The sequence below is a fragment of the Apteryx mantelli genome, chromosome 4 (genome assembly GCF_036417845.1).
Source record: "Apteryx mantelli isolate bAptMan1 chromosome 4, bAptMan1.hap1, whole genome shotgun sequence".
Classification (NCBI taxonomy): domain Eukaryota; kingdom Metazoa; phylum Chordata; class Aves; order Apterygiformes; family Apterygidae; genus Apteryx; species Apteryx mantelli.
Window position 1 is genome coordinate 38,030,555 of NC_089981.1, and position 19,134 is coordinate 38,049,688.

General features: G+C 38.8%; 2 long non-coding RNA genes across 2 annotated transcripts; both read left to right on the forward strand.

Annotated features, from left to right (window-relative positions):
* The first annotated feature begins 1,705 nt into the window (after positions 1-1,705).
* LOC106498317 (uncharacterized) lies at positions 1,706-10,073 on the forward strand. The gene is made up of 4 exons (XR_001294943.2): positions 1,706-2,382; positions 2,505-2,562; positions 6,202-6,233; positions 9,519-10,073. It is a non-coding gene; the product is annotated as an uncharacterized lncRNA (long non-coding RNA).
* A 134-nt stretch (positions 10,074-10,207) lies between these two features.
* On the forward strand, positions 10,208-15,237 carry LOC136992080 (uncharacterized). The gene is made up of 2 exons (XR_010884123.1): positions 10,208-13,158; positions 13,669-15,237. It is a non-coding gene; the product is annotated as an uncharacterized lncRNA (long non-coding RNA).
* Positions 15,238-19,134: the final 3,897 nt, after the last annotated feature.

Below are 19,134 nucleotides of genomic sequence, written 5' to 3' on the forward strand. Positions count from 1 at the left end.
TCCATCTTAAAAGAGTTTTAGCCTAGGAATTTCCTTTTCTGATTTGTCACAGACTTTCCAGAAAAATTCTGCCTTGGCATAAAGTTTGCACGTGTGAAAGTTCAAAGAAATCGGTTTAGCTTTTCCTAAATGAGGAAGGATTCTGCCAAAACTGGGATTATAATGAAAGGTTAGTTTGACTATGGACAGACTAGTTTCTTCATAATTATTAGGTAATATTAATATATAATAAGTCTCAGAAAAAATTAGGGGAAAACGGATTTTATTTTGCTTATGAAAATGATTTCTTGTTTCTTTTTGGGCTACTCAAAGGAGAATGTTTGATATGAACTCTTCCTTGTTTAATTTTGTGAGGCACTTCTTGTGTGCAAACTTCCTGTGCATCTTGAACAAAAACATGTAAAGGATGAACAAAGAATGAGGGGAAAAATTATAAATGGATCCATGTGACTGCCTCTTCTCTAGACTTTTTTTTTCTCACTTAAGAAGTTGAGAGGGAATGCAGGCCATGCAGTGTTTGTTAAAGCTGATGGAATATCTTTTGCCCTCAGGGTATTTCTTTAATCAATGTTTCTTTATACCATTAGGTCATCTCCTCTTCTTTATTTCTTTCTTTCTGAAGAATCCTTGTTTTGTACATTTTCATGCATCCTGACATTTATTCTCAGAATTATGGCCTGATCACTTCCTCTCTTTCCCTCAAAATTTCTGCCTTTTTATCTATTTTAAGTGCCTAAGCACAAAGATAACTCCATCATAGTTGTCCCATTTTCCCCAGCAGTTCTCCCCCGCCCAGTGAAAAATGAAAGGTCTCATGGTCTTACAGATTTTCTTTATGCTTATTTTGGCCTATTTGCAACCCAAATACATCACCATGCTATAAGACTGCTCTCTAAGGCTCTTGGATCAATTAAAGGTAGCCCTATTCATTGCCAGTACAAACCTTTGCCTATTAACTCTTTCAAAGGGCATTTGTCATCGCAAAAAGCTGTGAATACCGTCTGGGTTCATTGATTAAAAAAAGGTATTGTTTTAAGGCTGCTGAATATCTTAATTAGTTGTAATCAGAGGGTAGCTTGTGTCTGTAAAGTGATACAGTTACCTTTCACCTACTTGCTTTATTTTGAGAATTTTAAAAGGAAAATTCTTAAATCTTAAATTTAAGCATGCTGTTTTTAGGGTTGCAGAAGAGTGTGTTTGCTGATCAAACTGTAATTTACGGCATTATTTTGTAAAGCCAGATATTTAATATTTTAACCCAGAATATGTCTCCTTGGCCTGTGAGCAGCCGTGAGAGGGTAAGTGGACTGATGCTGCTCATTGCCAGTTATCATCCTCCCTCCTCCACTCAGAAATCCAACATCTGCATTCTGGAAATGTAGAAATCCACCCCGATTCTGCAAGCACTCACACGTGTGCTTAGCTTGAGCACATGAATAGTCCTATTAAGATAGAGCATATACACAACTGTTTGCCAGATCAAGGTAGAACGGAGTAACGTTTTTTTAGACCAATACTTTATTTGCCACAAATGTGATTTCCAACTGTGAAGCTATTTGTGAATTTTTACCAAAACTGGCAAGTTGTTTTAGCTGGAAAAATCTCTCTTCTGCTCTCTCTTAAACCAACATATTTCTTTAAGTTGTTATTAATACAAATCTGTTTGTTTCTTATTTAGAGACCCTTTTGAAAATTAAAATAAACACTTTTCCTTGGGCTTTATGAAAAATTTTGGTTGCACAATGTTGCCTTTTTGGTTTATTTTGCAGAGAAAACAAAATGGTTTGTATTTCCTCTAAAACATTTCACTCAAATCGAATGGTTATTTATGTGCCTCCAGTGGAGGCATTGGGGTGTAAACAGATCCCTTCCAGTCACATGTCCCAAGAATGCAACAAAGAACTTGCATAATTTGGCCCTCACCCTATGGAGATGCATTTCCAGAGAAGATGGTTTAGAGATGAATGTTTTTCTTTCCCTGCTTGTACAAATATCTTCTTAGAGGGAGGAAAAACCACTTAACAGTGAATCTTATACTAAGTCACAGTTTGATATAAATTGTTTTTTTAGCACTTGAATAAGATACTGCATACAGTAATAATAGTAAATGGCATTTAATTTGTTTCATTATGGAAAGGGGAAGAGGTACAACTGGTGACTTTTGGAGAGTCCCCCTTATCTGTGACAAAGTCTTTAGAAAATACCTAACACTCTAACCATGTATGTCAAATTGCTTGTACAGTTTGGTCATCTGGAAAGCTGGGCAATGTCATGTCTGGGAACCACCAGAGACATGAATCTGTAACACTCGCACTCATCTTGCGGTTTACTCAACGAATTTCATTATGAGAACTCCATGCACACACCCACAGGAGTCTCAAGGTACCAGTGCAGAGTTGTGGAAATGCTAGCAGTATTGCATCCATTCTGTTTTTTTTCAGTGAATACATGTTTATTAGATAGTAAATGGTTTGAGGTTAAAATATATTTTTGATTTTTTTCAGCAGTCGAGATGACATATACAATTCTCTTGCAAGATGGTTTTGCTAAGCATGCCTGGATGTGAGTCCTTTTTCTCTCTCTCTCTCACTCTCTTTTTTTTTTTTAAGAATCCAAATGCTTCAAAAAGAAGCTTTATTTTCAACTGACCGTATAGATAAGAGTCTACTATCACCTCTGTTTTGTAGATGGGGAAAAGGTTCTGATTTAAAAAAATCCTAATTCAAGGAACTGCAGAAACTTAAGGACATGTTTAAGTGTTTCTGTGATTTTGGCATAAATGATTCTGAAAAGTCTCTCTGGGAACCTTTCAGACTCAAAAATAGAATATAGATTTGAGTTGCAGACAGTACCTCAGCCACAGTATTCCTTGCTGCAATATGTCGACATAAGAATTTTTCTGTTATACTTAATAAATGTGAAGCATGGCATGATCTTATAGGAAAGAGATTTTTTTTTTAATAGTTGATTACTTAACTCAGTGATTTATATACTACAATATCAAGGTTCATTTTGGTGGGTAAACCAGTACAGTTTTAACCTTTTTCTTGAGCTTTGTACATTTTCATAGACGTGTGTGGCACCTTTTCTTTGGGCAGGTGCCTTGAAAATAAATTTGAAGAAATAGATATGCACGTTTCTGCTATAACTGTGATGTGCGTATGTACTTATATATAATTGTAGTGTGTGTGTGTTGCTCTATATAACATTTTTAGGTGTCTTTACAAGTACAGGATGATTTATGAAGTGTGACTCATTTTTCCTTCTCCACACTGTTCCAGTGGAAGAGCTGAGACTGTGATGAGAAAAACTAGTACACATTATTAAGAATTCCGATAAAGTAGGCTGAATAAATTTGTTTTCTTTGTGAGCCTTAATCCTGTGTTGTATTGGCTTCTTGGACATGGCTAATTTATTTGGAATTCCATTCTGTTCCCGACAGCATTCCTGATTAGCAGTTTGATCACCCGGAGCAAAGTTACATACCAGCTTTCAACTCTTGTAATCTAGCAGTGTAATTTTTTCAAATGGACTCTTTTCTTTCTTTCTTTGCCCCAGCTTTCCTTCTTTTTGTGTGCAAAGAGACTTTAAAAATAAGCAGGATAGAATGAAAAATTTGTTCAAAACAAACAATATAGTTTGCTGAATGCCCTACTTGGGTCTGGCCACAAAGCCTCTGATGTAAAGTTCAGATTGGAATATGGAAACTTCCAAAATCATAGTCAGATCAGTCTGTGTTTATTGTAAGTTTAGTGTTCTGTAACTATCAGAAATGAGGTTTAAGAAAACAAATGATTAAGGAAAGTCAAAGTATGAAGCCTAAGCCATGCAATCCTACACTTTTTTTGATTAGTGTGGTAGTGGTAGATCTGATAATTCATTATTACTCACATGGCTTTAAATAGCTTAGAATTTTTTCTTAAAATTAAACGTATTTAATAAGGACCTTGTTGAATGCAACCATATTTTTGATCGTCTATCTTCAAAGTTTTCAAGACCCCATTAATTTATGGGTAAAGCTTTATAACAAGTATTTCAAATAATGTAATTTCACTTTTAAATAGAAAAAAAAGGTTAGGAGTTGTGCCAGTGTGGCATGTGAAATATTAACCTTCCATCACTAATAGAAGATAGCAATTTTTTCAATAACTACATTTTATGGGTGGCATGATATCATATTCAAGTTCTCTCCATGATCTGTAGTTTGCCAAGGCACATTTTGCCTATAGTGGATTTTAGAAACATTACATACATATTCAGTAGTTAAGTCTGTCACATACTAGACCTTGTATGGAAATTGCAGTTGTGACATGGTTCATTCCTGTCGGTACTGGCTTATGCTGTCAAAATAAATGATGAATGGGAAACCCAGATTTAATTGTAAATAAAAATCAGGTATTGACCTGTTCTCCTTTTTGGTAGGGAGCAGAAGGAGCATTCTTGGAGTTAAGCTAGAGGAAATGTAGCATGTAGCAGCCCCTTCCACAAGCGCACAATCTGCAGAAGACATGTAGTTACAGATGAGAGGGATCTGGGTTTTCCATCTCATGACATTTCTTAAGGTTCCAGTCTGGTTTTGGGCACAGTGAGAAGAAAGTAAGGTTTCAAAGTCAGGAGAGACCCAGGAATAGCCCAAAGATAGGTGGCAACAGCACTTGTCAAGAGACTCAGACTGTGTATTTATGCATGAGTGTCTTGACTGTCTAATGTTTTGAAGAAGTTGATCTGTCTTTCTGTTTTCTTTTGATCATAAATTTTATGGATCTGAAAAACAGCTCCTGACAAATATTTCATACAAGCTGGTACATGTTTTGTCAGATTTCTGGTTTTGACAAACTGGCATTTCAGTTGAAACACTATTTTGTCAAAAAATAGTAATAATAAAACTCTTGACTAGCTTGACGTGTCATGCCATGAATTCAGTGGGGAAAAAAAAAAAGTTATCCACTGGTAGAAGCAGAGCATTGGTGAAATGAGGATTTAGGACTAGATCCATTCTGTCCACCTGAATTCAGTAATACTCCTTAATTTCACCAACAAAAATCCAGAGTATCTTTTCAAGCACTAAAATTACATAGCTAACTTGTCTGTGAAAACTTAGGCAAGGTGTATACTTTCTCTGACAACTAAAGAGGAAAATGGACATAACAATTGCTTGATAACAAGCTATTTTGACCTTTGTAACATAAATTCTCAATATTTATCTGAGGCTTATTTTCCTTTGAGTAACTAGGTATTTTTTGTATTTCTATGCTCCTTCACCATGATGTGGACTTTATGGATATTACTTTTCTTTAAATTCATTGATGTGATTAAATATCATGGCATATACACAGTATATTCTGCTGCTTCTAGATCCTATTCTAATCATACTCATGGAAAAAAAGTTCTAAAAAGGAAGGGAAATAAGATGTCCCCTACTGAGCATTGTAGCATGCAGCAGCACATGGAGCTGACAGTGCAGTGACAACTGCAAAGGTCTCCGCAAGTCTTTGTCTTTAAATGCAGATCTCTTTAGGTAATCACTTTTAAGACAGATTTGTGAGTTTCATTTTATTTTCTCCTAGTCTCTTCACCCACTTTTATTATTGTTTCTCCTATACGCTTTTCTTTTTTTAATGTTTGTTTTTATCTCACTTTTGACTGTGAGGCCTTGAGGATGGGCTCGAGTTCTACAAGCACGTCTGTTTTTTTCACTGAAGTTACTCTTGAGACAATAAATATGTATAATTCAAGTTTCTTATTTCTATCGTTGTTTTGCATGGTCATGGAAATGGGTGTATCGAACTTACTGTAGTGGGATGAGTATGTTTGCTGGGGACTTTGCAGTGGAAAGCCATGGGGCAGGTGTTTGTACTTTTCTTTGACTCAAAGTAATGCTGAACGATCTTGATAAGTGCATATAATCATGAGTAATTTGAAGCGAGAATTGACTTTAGAGGACAAAATATGACATTCAAAGCTGTGAATGAATACCTTGATCTGGCTCTTTTTAAGTGCTGTTTTATTTTCAGTGTGATATAGAATGCTTGTTCAGGAGGGTTCACAAATGTAAACTGGAACAAGGTGCCTTTTTAACTCTGATAACTATAGCAGGCACATGATTTTGAGAGATAAGTGCTGGCCCTGCCCCCCAAATGAACTGGAAACTTCTTGTTAGCCATGCTGACACCTGCAACTCTTTGCCGTTTTCCTTTGTAGGTGTCCTGACTCTTGGATACCTGGCAAATACAGTAAGTCAAATAACCTATTTTCTAATTCTAGTTTATTTATATTTTGAGATATATTTCAAACTGATGATTACAGCAGATGTTATGAGATTGTTGTATTGCCTCCTTATTGCTTGTAATTTCACTGGATATTTTAAAATAATTTTAGGAAGATAATGGTATTTTAGGAAGTAGACAGCCTTATAATTAGAACTTGAAAATCAGATGTGAAATCTTTTGTTTTACATTTTTACATGCATAATATGTAATCTGTTTGCTAAGTTACCCTTCAGTGGGCACTGATTATCAGGACAATTAATTACCTGATGATAATTTAAAAGGAGAATATTACTTCAGAATAAATACTGAATTTGTCTTGGAAATAGTTTTGAATTAGAGAATTTTAATAAATGGTTACAGCAGGAGAGTGTAATGATATTGGCTATCAGAAAACACGTGTTAATAAGAAAATACCACCCATCAAGAATACTGTTCTATCATGTCTTTATTCTCTAAAGAGATAATTAGTTGAAAAATGATTTTAACAAAATAAACTCTGAACAGAGAGAGGATGTTTTTATATGCGATACAGTGTACATTCTTTGAAAAGGTAAATCATTAAAAACAATGCCAGGCATTAGGAACATCTGTTGCTTGGAAAGATTCGTTTGGGAAAATCCAGTTAATAGTGATTAATAGATAGGCTATAAATAGTCCTTTTCCTTAGTGAGTCTCAAAATACTTTACAAAGGTGGGAAGAACAGCTATCCACATTAAACTCTGTTTTCTGCAATCTAGCTGCAGAATGTTTTCGTCTGGCACATAGAATCTTCTTGCTTATGTTATACCATTACTTTTTTTGCATAAGTAAATCTGTCCTAAAAACTGAAAACTAGGTAGAAAAGTACTATCCTCCCATCTTCAGCAATTGAAATGCAGTATTCAATGCAGTATTCCTTTGTGCGAGTAAATGTGGTGCATACGAGGAGTGCCGAGGTGCCAGCCGTGGCATAGGGAGCCGTAGAGCAGCTGTTGATGGGCAGCGGGAGTGGCAGCCCACCCGGTCAGCCTGCCCCGAAGAGAGTCCTGCGCCAGGCACGGGGGCTGCACTGTCTCCCTTCCGGCTTTGATGCCTCTCGGGGACTGCTGGGGATGGCACAGGTGATGGCACTTGTGTGCCTGTGGAGGGGATGCCCCTGGAATGAGAGCATCGCTTCGCTCCTCAGTTGCCCCTGCCTAACTACCAGACTTCTGGCCGCTAGCAAGTTGAACTGAACCTCATGGCCAAGGTATGGGATATGCTGTGTTTCACGACAGTCCCACTAGCTAATGTTGAGCTCAGTAAAATCCTGCTGCTGGTTTTCAGCAAATCTGCTAGAGTATGGACAGCAGGATTGCACTGAGGTAAAGGGATATGATTGTCACAAAACATGTGTTTTTAGATGTGGCCCAGACAGACCTCCAGAGGTACAGATTTGTGCTGTTCTGAACAAAGGCAGGTATCATTGCTTCAACCATGTGTTACCTATTTGCAGTCACAAAGTGCACCAGTTGCCCAAGCAAGAATGTAATGTAGACCACTGACTGACTGTAGGTTTATAGTGGCTGTACTGATAGAGCCACTGAACAATTTGTCAGACTGTTTCTTTTGCTTTCAGATGAGACGAAGATTTCCTTTCTTCTCATCTGTGTGGATGTGGGTCTTTTAAAGAACAGGTTAGAGAAACAGCTGTCAGGAATGACATAGTTGATCTTGCTTTAGGGCAAGCTGAAAGACCTTTTTGCATCTCTTTCATCCTTTCTTTCTATAACTGGAGGTGGCCCTAGCAAAATAAATAAATAAATAAATAAATATAAAAAAATGCATGTATATATTTGTTCTTTCCAGCCTCCTGCATTTTTCAGCAAAATCTAAACTAGCTGAAGGAGTAGTCCCTTTAAATGCAACATCTTTTGAAGTCTGTAGGTATAAAAAGACAGTCATTGTTCGGTGCACCTCCACAAAGAATCCTTCTTAATCCTGATTGTGTGTATTCATCCCTTGGTTGAGCTTTCCCATGCAGAGGAATTTGAGTTGATTCACATTGCTTCATAAATGCACATAGGGTAATACATCAGACTTTCCTTTTAAGCAATCTGATCAGTTCTGACACTTTCTAACTCCATTAAAAAATCCCTATGGTAGTTAAGAGCACCCATTAGCGCAAACAAATTCCCGAAGCCCTTTAGAGTATTTGCTTTGCCATGCCATTAAATTGTTTACAAAGCCTGGAGCTTTGCTTCCAATATACAGTCAATACAATTTAGGGAATAGATGAAGATTTTTTTTCTGGTATTATAAGTGTATTTGTGTTGTCCTAAAAGACAATGTGTTGAAGCTCACAAGATTACCCCAGTTGGAACAATTGTGACTAGAAAATGGTCCTGGAAGAGTTTTGAGACTCAGAATTTTGATACGCAGTTTGGTATAATGCAGTCTTGAAAAATCAGGGAAACAGTCCTGACACTGTGCTATTACTTGGACTTTGTCCAAGTCATTTCTCTTACTGCTGCCCCTTCTTGTTTTTTGCCTTCACAGCTCTGCTTGTCCAGTTCCGATTGCTTAAATCCAGGCCCAGTCAAGGCATTACTTAAACATTTATTTAAGTTCCTTTTAAGTGTTCCCTTCCTGAACTGGGTCCTAAAGTTTGTCATTGTTCCAATGGGGACTTGGCATCAACTGGGACCTCAAGGTGTTACTGTACCTATTCCCTGATTTTAAAGGAAAAAGAATGCAAATTTCACGGAGATTTCAGGCTCTGAATCAGACTTTAATCTCTCTGTTAGATGGAAAGCACAGTTTCTGGGGCAAGGAGCTTGCTAGTTGAGTCTGGTTCAAAAAGATCTTAGCAGTTCCAGTAATTACTCATTTCATCAATCCGTCTAAATTTAAAGTGAGCTAAACCAAGTTCTTTCCTATAATGTCTACTTCAAATAGTGCTGCTTTACATTTGGACCGCCAAATAAGGAAATAGACCTTAATCTTCCAGGAGTTTCTTTCCCTTTTAGTTTGTATAACGCAGAGACTTGCTGTAACAAGAGCCCTTCTTTCTATGAAACCTGTTTAACATACTGGACTAAACAAACTATCTCCTAAAGAAAGTATGAGCGTTTTTTGTGTGCGCCTTGCTCTAGCACTGGCTCTTGAGGACATTTCTGCATTTGTCGATGTACTAATTGAGCGATGCATTTTAGACAGCTTCTGTGTTCTGATTTGTTTTGTTGTGCTTTTTTTTCCTCCCTCCCTTCTTCCCCTTTTAATTTGTCTAGGCAAAAAAAAAGCCCCTCCAGTGTTGTTTCCTGCACAGACCATTCTTAAGAGCTCGTTGGACAGCGCAGGGCTCTTGAAGTGATAGCTAATTGGTGAAAGAAAGGCCCTGATTGTCTTGAGGGAGCTGGAAAGTGCTGCGTGTGCTGCTGAAAGGGACTAGGGAGAAGGTGCCTGGTTTCGCTGAGCAGCTGCTGCTGGAGATGTTTGGAGATTACATCAGCATTGGAAAAAAGGGGCAAAAAAAAAAAGTCCAACTTCAGAGACGGAGTTTATGGAGTTTTTTTCCCTTCCAAAGGTCTTCTGACAATACTGTCATTGTCAGTATAAAAGTTGTTAATTCTTTATGAATAGCACATGGGGCCTCTTGACTAAATAGTACGTTACATGTCCCAAATCTGTCAGCTGGACTCTTCTCTCACATGCTAGTGAGATCACTTTGATTGGAATGTTACAGGAATTGCTGGGCTGGCCACACAGCACTGAATACTGCATTATATAATTAGATCTCCCAGTGTATTTTTTTCACATTACCTCATTATTCTAGCTTAAATATGGAATCAGTCCTTTTGATGATTTTACTGGTCGTAATTATATTAATACGATTCATTTTATGGTCCTGTCTCAGTGCTTATATAGATTATAAACTGTCCCGAAGGTTTCCTGACAAGACAAAAGTGGACTAGGAGACTTCAAAAGGCTTGTTCAGATTTGAATTGACAATGGAAAGAACTGGACAAGGTAAATGGAGCTGGAGCAGATTTTACCTTGGGATCTGATGAGAGAGAAATGACCTGTTGAGACTACAGTTCAATGACGATTCTTCAGAAGGCCTCATGCTGACAGAGGGGGAAAGAAAAAAAAATTCATGACAACTGATTGAGTCAAATAACTTCCTATCAAACTAGGGCGTGAATTTGTTGCTGGGATCAGGCTTGTGGACTTCTGCCAATTAAATGATCTGGACAAAGCTGGAAGGAATCCTATTATTGGGCAGTCCAAGACTGCCAGTGGCACAGTCTTGGTAAGTGAAATGTGATGGCTTACAGCCTGCTGGACAAGCTGCTGATCTGCATGTTAAGGTGTCAGCTGCAGAGCCTGCTGTATGCAACAACTGAGAGCGCCTGAATGAATATGAAGATTACTGGCCCTGCTCAGTATCCATGTGTCACACTACAGACTTGCAGAAGGAGTGGGATTTTACCCTGCTGGCTGATTTGTTGCTGAGTTCCTCTTGTGGTTGCTCCTAGTCAATTGTATCTGAAAGTGACTGAACATTTTAACCAACTATAATACGATGAATATTTGCATTTCTTGTCAAGTGACATGTTTGGGCAATAGAATTAGCTGGACAGCATCAGTGAATTAGTCACTGGAACGATCTGTTCCATGAAAAACAGATCGGTGCATCAGCGAGTGTCTGGCTGACTCTAGCTGAGTTTCAGTAGTGCAGAGGGGTGGGGGCACATGGCAGCATGGCATGCAGTGAGGTTTTTAATCTTAAACCCCTACAGGGTAGTCTCCTTTCCTTGTCTTTAATAAGCAGCTAATAGGACACTAAAGGATTTGACTACTTGCCGAAGGCCATAGTGACTTAGGATTTTTTGGTTAAGCCACCTTGCAGAATGAGATGGGTGGCTCCAAATGGACTGTCTGCTTTGAAATGGATATTACACTAAGTCAAACATCCAAAATCTTACTGCATATAAAGCTCAGTTTAACCTCTGCTTTTAAGAACTCCATTTTTCTGCAGTAAAAGTAGGAAAAATCATATAGCCTTGCCTGAGAAACAAAATTGAAATGCAGTGTCCTTGGCTCAGTCACCTTAAAAAAAAAAAAGTCCTGGCTGGGTTGATAATTTTCTATGTCATGTAAAAGTGAAGGCTGCCACTTCATAAACTGGCTTCTATATCTCTTGATAGCTCATATAATGATATCAGAGTTCAGCCTAGGTAAAAAAACATAGCATTCCCATAAAGAGTTTCTTGCCCACTCATGACTCACTCCTACAGGCTGTCTCATTAGTAACTGTTAATCAGCTCTTACCATTCTGTCTTTTGAAGCCTCCTAAAACTCAGGCATGAGAGGTGGTATGTGTTTATGCTGCAAAACAGGGTAAATGTCAAGTCAGTTGATCTCAGCCTCAGATTTTATTTATGGTGGATGACTGGTCTACAAAACAGTCCATGGTGTCTGAAGATGCACATTATTGGCCTGAAATCCAGCCAGTTAACAGTAAATTAAATTAAATGTAGACTTAACTACCCCCCCATCAGTTTCTGTGGTTCCTATTTTTCTAATGATGATTCTGCCCTTTTTTTTGCTCCTCAGCCCCACCAGACCACAAAGGGAAAGTGAAATGTTGTTTACTTGATGTGCAGACATACCTTTGATGATAAGTAACTGGAAAAATAGAAACACTTGACCAATTTTTCTTCTTTCAGTTAATCTTCGCTATTCTTAGCTGTTGTATGCATTTCTGTGAGGAAAACAAAGTCTGTAGATAAACTGATAGCTCCTTTGGAAAAAACCCAAATCTTCTATTGTCATCCTTTCAGTTATTGTTTTTTATTTATATTTGACAGTCATATTCATACTAAACATTTAAAAATGTGGATATAAAGAGGATTGGTACAGGTGAAGTGTGGATTAATGCCTTTGACATTCAGTGTTATCTCCAGCTGATGCTGATATGGGATTCATATCTTTGATTCCTTTATCCCTGCAGAAGAGCAGCTCACATTTTCCATGCAAGTAAGAGATCATGGTCTTGTTATAGACCTTACTCTTATACAGGCCAGATTTGCATTGACCTCTGTAGCAATGTTTGTAGGGCTGATGGGAGGGAATCGTCAGAATGCTATAGTGCATGAGGTACCCTCACTGCTCTCCTTAATGACCTTTGGCGGGGGGAAAAAGAGGGCTGGTAGTGGATGAACTTGCTGATTTGTAGGAGTAGTGAATGGTGGGTATATATCCTGTGGACAACCGCTGTCCCAAAAGTCAGCATTGGGCAAATATGTAGAACAATCTGTCAGTGGGCCAGTTCTGTTCATATTTGTCTGTTTAAATCCTTTAATTTTGGCCTTACGTGGGTTACAAGGATTTCACTCTGATTTTAGGAATGGTGTGGTTAATGTTTGGCATAATATTGCTCTGCATCCTATACAGGCAAAATTGGCTGGGGCACTGAAGAATTTATTAGAACATTAAAGTTTTGAGCCCCCTATATTCAATTTAATAAAAATATATTTATTTTGACTACAGAATTTATTTGGATGATTCAAATGCCCTTCATAAAAGACCTTGTTGCCTATTAAACTCTGTATGCATTCAAGGTAATTTTAATAGTGTCTTGTTTAATTTCTGTGGATATATCCTGTTTTTATCCAGTGCTACCAGACTGTTTCAAAATGGGAGGCCATACTGTTTGCACAGCCACTGTGAAATTAGGGCTATCCCTTTTTGAATGTGCAAAGTATAAGGGAAATGAGGATTTTCTTTTTTCTCTTAAGGATATGCCTGTTCTCTTTTCATGGAGATAATCGAAAGCTAGGCCCTGTGAAAGCTGGTCGTGGTATGACATAGAGGTGTCTATCAGTGTTTCCTGCCATGCTGCTGTGGATGTCTGAACAGAGAGAGGTAACGGGACCCCCTCAGTTTCCTTCAAGGAAACCACGTCAAGTCTTGGGTCGGGCATCATGTCTCTGCAGGGTGCTGTATGGCGTCACCTCGGCAAACCGGCCGCGTTGGCCATGCAGCAGTGCGCCCTGCCCTGCCATCGTCGCGCGTTGTCCATGCGCACCGTGATGGTGAGCAGCCGAGGTGGGCCCGGGCTCTCGCTCTCACGTCATGGGGAGCAGAGCGGGTTCGGGGAGCCCTCCTGGCTGCAAAATGGCTGCTGGGGGCTGCTCTGGGACCCCAAAAGGGGCATCTGGAGCGTGGGGGTCCGGCACAGATGTGTAGCATTCCGTGGTCCTGCGGGGTGGTGCCACTGATTGATTTGTCCTCTTGTACTCTTGATTTAACCATATTTTTTTTCCCTTCAGGAAAATACTGTATAAACATAATAATAAATAAGGTTAAAATATTTTTTTAAAAATTGAAAAGCTGGGTAGTGCCTGTCCTCACAAGTTATTTTCTGTTTACAAGGCAGTGAAGTGAAAGAAAAACTTTGGAGAATACCTGCTTCGTGTCAAGTACTCATACTTATGTAGGATCCATCCCAAAGTCTGTATTTCAATGGGAGTTTAGAGGATTGGCTGGAAATCACTCTAGAGTCTGTTAAAATTCATTCAGTTTCAGGTTGGTTTTAAGCAGGTACTTATGCCCTACTGATTTTGTTTGTCCTTAAGCATGTATGTAAAGATAAGCATGTGCTTAACAGCTGTTTAGAACTATGGATAATGTGAATGAAGACTGCAATATGGGGACTTCAGGACAAGAAACAAAGGTATATAGGGAGAAATGGAAAAACAATAGAAAAATACTGTGATTTTAAAATTCCTTACTAGTATAAAATTAATTGTAATTATATAGATGAAAATCCATTACAACTAAATATATTCTGTATATGTTTATTAATTTATAGGATTAATATGCTACACAGTGATTGAAATGGCAATAAAACCTATTGAATATAACACTTTCTGCTTTAAGGCATTATCCCAAAGAACCCCTGCTCTATTTTTTGAAAAGCAAGTTTTTGTAAATCCGCTGATGGAAAAAATGGTAGATTTTGTCTCAAACTGTGTTCGGTACTGTGCTGCTGTTATAAGCAACAACTAGCTTTGCCCTGTTGGGTCAGTACTAAAAGCAGATGTAATTACAGAAGCTTATAAGCCAGCTGTAATGCAGTTAAAAAAACCCCTCTCTAATATTCCACTGTTACTGAGAAAGATTTTCTTTTGTGTGACATGGTTTCTTGAATACAAATGTCTATAAATACAGCTATACATATAAAATGCTATATATAAATATATATTTATATAAAATAACAGGCAAACAAACATGGGCCCATATGATGTATGAATGCTGAACTGTTACTATGAAATTTTAACCGCATGTTTGTGTTTATAGAGTTATGTTTTGGTTTGGTTTTAGCCAAAGATTGGAACAAAAGTATGACTCAGTACGTCAGTACTATTTCTAATTTTGTGACTACCTTAGGGAGGTTATCATAACGGCTCATGTCTGAATTTCCTTCTGTGTAAAATCAATGTTATATACGTTTGGCTATAAGCATAAACAGATATGTGTGTGGGTATGTGCCTTTTCCGCTTTGTTATGCTCTTCAGTCTTTTATAGTTCTGAATGAAAAATGGCTAGGTTTAGCAGCTTAAGTAACTGAGGTTGCAAAATGATATTTGTGTTGATGTATATTAGGACTGTGTTAATTTACAGTGGCCATTCTCCTGGTACCAGTGCTACCAGTGTAACCAATAAAGAGAATTTCCTCCCAAACCACTTAGCCGTTTTTAAGTTCCGCAATTGATACTCTGTGATTTTTTTTTTCCAGGGCTCAGACTTTCTGACCTGTAAAAGCACAACTGATTGTAAATATCCTGTCCTGTGCAAATGTAATTGCTGTCTGACATTCTGTAACGTGCACAAAGTTGGCATTATGGACTGCATTATAATATGGAGAACTAATTACAGATAAGCTCATGCTCTGATGAGCATGTAATTATATTTATTGATTAAAATAAATCTACAGTTTTATTTTGCAGTGTCATTACAATGGCATCCACTTAAACAATTACTGTCAAACCATGTAAACCCAACTGCAGTAGGACTCCCTTAAATGGATCTGGTGATGCAACAGGTGGTCTAATTACTTTAGGTAGGTCCATTACAGCAAACTCCAGAGTGGAGAATCTGAAGACACAAGTAGGGATACAATTATGTTGACTCTCGCAGAAGGAATCTGAACAGCTGGGGGCCCCGTGGCTTCTCCGCCAACTGCTTACAATGAGCTGCCGCACTGCAAAGTAAGGCTCAGGGGAAATCTTGCAACTGGCTAGCACTGCTACCCTGGTTCATACACTAAGGCACAGCTCAAGGGAATGGACAAATATTGTTAGAATCTCTATAGCTAGATTCATCAAGTCATTGGACTGTAGGACAATTCAAGGGCAGAAGCCTTGTCACACTTATACCAGCAGAAACCCTGAGTAACTTCATAAAATGCATTTGTTTCATGCTTGATTGTCACCGAAGTGGATGACCTTCTGGTGTGGCCCTTGGACTCTTGGCATAGGCAGGGCTAGTAACACCATCTTTTAATAAGACTGCCAAGCACTTCCAGTTCTAAGGCCCTATTTTCAGCTGTTCAAAACTTTTTCAAAGTAGCTGTTCAAGCTAGAATTTTCCATGTTGCATTGGGTGTCTGCTTCAGGCTGAATTCTCTTCAGAAAGTTTCAGCCAGAACAGTTTAGCCTCTTCCAAGAACAAGGCTAGAGAAAAATACATTGTTTTACCCAGGCTAAAAAAAAAAATCACTGCCCATATTTTTCTTTGAAAAGATATAGTCCTCCCACTCCAGGACATGAAATTCGTCTGGGATTTTGTTTGTTTGTTGTTTTTTTTCTGTCAGAGATGTGTGACTCTTGTTCACATGAAGGAAACTACCTACTTCAAATTGAGGGGGGACAAGACCAGATCTGATGTGGGGAAATGAGGAGGGCAACGAGAATTTGGAACCTGTTTGGAAAAAAAGAAACTCGAATGAGGCTTAGATGGGCAAAGGGGGAAAGTGGACCTGTACACAGCTGATGCTGGACTGAACCATGTAGGAAGACTGGCGCTGAGAGTGAGGGATAGAGATAAGAGGGTGGATGGCACCTGCTGGATGGGTGGTGGGAATTAAGGGCTGTTCAGGCTAAGAGTCTGGGGCAAAAAAATTATGGGATGCTGGGAAGAAGTTAAGGGAGGCTGTGCGTATTGATCTGAGAAGAAAGAGCAGCATAGCAGGGAGAGTGGGAATAAGTGCATAACGATGCTGAAACCAGACCAGGCAGTGAGGAGATGAACATTGACACTGGATATAGGGGCTGAAATCCAGGTAGAAGCAGGTAAACAGTTCCCTGAAGGCCGTGCTGAGGCAGGAGAGAGACTGGACGAAATTAGGATTGTTTGTGCTAGGACACAGGGCAAAAGTGTAGGCTGGGAGAATATGCACATGCATAGTGGAGGCTGAAATGGATGGTAAGGCTGGAGCTGGGAGGCTTGGATTTGCTGAGCAAAGCGATTTGACGTGGAACAAGAAGACCAATGAACTGCAGAAGTGTGCGCTCCACATTGCAGAAGTAAAGAGGATGGGACTAAGACGGAGGGCTAAAAATAGGTTGGCAATGGCAGGGCCAAAGGAATAAGAGCTGGATAAAATGTCTGCTAGACCATCTCCCTTTAAAATATTGATGTAAATCCTGGGGCTAAAGCTTCATCATTCTTTATCCAAAAGCCAATTTCTGTGAAAACTGCTGTCAAAAATTCCTCCTTTCCAGCTACTACTCATCCTCCAGCACAAAGTGCTCTGGACCTGTGTACTCAGTTTTGCTGGTAACATGTGGACGTGTCAGTGTGGAATTAGATGCTAAGCATTTATAGGGCCTTATTAATACAATGTAGCAAAGTCAAGCACTGAGACTGAGACAGTGACAGAATTAAGGCTTTCTGTAAAATTTATGATCTGCTCCCTGGGCATGATAATATAGTCTTACATTGCATTTTTCCACAAGTTCCTTTATCATTTACTGCACAGGTAAAATGCTCTGGGGTTGAAGTTTGCAGGAGAAATGCTTTGAATATTATGGAAATTGGAAGATGGAGTGTGAAAGACAGAGCTTTGGGAAGATTAAGGTAAATCATGAGGAAATTAATTCTATCTTTGCCTGCCACTGAGTTCTGAGTGAAAACATTCAGACATATGCTTTTTTTTTTTTGGGCTGCTTACCTGGAAATCCTGGGTCTAATTTGCTTGTGTGCCAAGCACTTACAGATGCAGATACTGGTGCCTAATGCAAATACGCTGAGAATTCAGTTCCTGAGAATCTGAAGTGAGACATCTATGATAAGCAGATGCTATCTTCTGTGCCTTGATTGCAAAATGAGATAACAAGGATATTTCAAAAACATTAATCAATGTCTGCAAAACATATAAACATTAAAGGATATTAAGGAGGAAATAAATTATTCTTGTGCAGGGGACCAAACATTGACAACGAACAAAACAACGAACAAAACTCATTAAGCGTGCACTGTCCATCCTGTCCACTGAATGTGGCAGGAATCTGATGGAAGAAATAATCTACTTGGTAACTGAGTATTAATAAAAATAGAGAGGAAACAACTCTTCCTACTCCCCTTGTGCACCAGAAGAAACTTCTAGTTGCTTAGTTGGTTCTTTCGAATCTGGTAGTGGGCTCTTAACATGCCCAGTGGTTTAAGCTACTCAAGCGAGATGAGCAGAGGAATTTGTCCAGTACAGTTTAGTTTCTAGATCCTGTTCCCACTTTAAGTGTGCAATAGATGAGAAGCCTCCAGCACAGAGATGCAAGTACTCTGAATGCATGCAGAAGAAAAAATTTAAGGAGAATTAAGGTTGGAAAGGGAGACATCCATAGCATTTAGGTATATTTGGGAGGTTTCTGGCTTTGCACTGTTGGCCTTAGACACCAAGATTGCATATCAGTGGTGGGTGTGTAAATCATTTTACTGAATGAGCCCAGGTAAATTTGTAGCCCAAGTCTCATATTTACAGGAATGTCTGAACTTAAGACCAGCCTGCATGACTGAAGAGGCCAAATTCCACAAGTCCTGGCTGACTCCTTTTTGAAAACAGGCTTAGGTTCTGAAGCCAGTGAAGCAGCCTTAAGATTCTTCATCAGTGTTTCTAATTGACCATCTGTAAGGTGAATAGTCTCTCTTTTCTTTAATATCAAGAACTCTAATAAATTTAATTTTTCTTCGCCCCTAGGTTATAAAAAGTCAAAATAGTTACTGCTGGGTTTGAGGAATTATTAGCAAATAATAAAATTTAGACATGGATATCTCTCCTCCGTAGTCTTTATGTTAAGACAAATTCATGGAGGAAGAATCCATCAAGGACTATTAAATGTAGGATATCTCTGTGTTACAGATTGTTGGATGCTGGGAGAGGATATTAAAGAAGCATCACTATATGCTTGTCCTGTTGTTATTCTCTTCTTAGACATCCACTGTTGATCATGATGGGACACAGGCTGCAGTGTTAACTGGTCTGATCCAGCACAGTGTACTGGTCCATGACCCTTCCTTTGCATCTGAAAAACATGAATCTGTCAATTACATGTTTTTTAGAATGTAGGCCAATGGGACAGATACTTTTGAAGGGGCAGGAAGAACTGGTTTCTGCTGTCTGTGTCTTCAGAAAAGTGATGTCCTGATGAAAGGATGAAGAGAAAGATGGCAGTCAGAATTATGAGATAGTGGAAGGCACATGACTTTTAATATCTTCTGCACCAACCCCAGGGCCAGGCACTTCCAGTAGCATGCCTTTGTGGCTCTGGTAGTTGATGAGATATCTGATTTTATGTCTATGCTCACTGGCTGTTTCTTTAGACATGCTTTCTTTGGCGT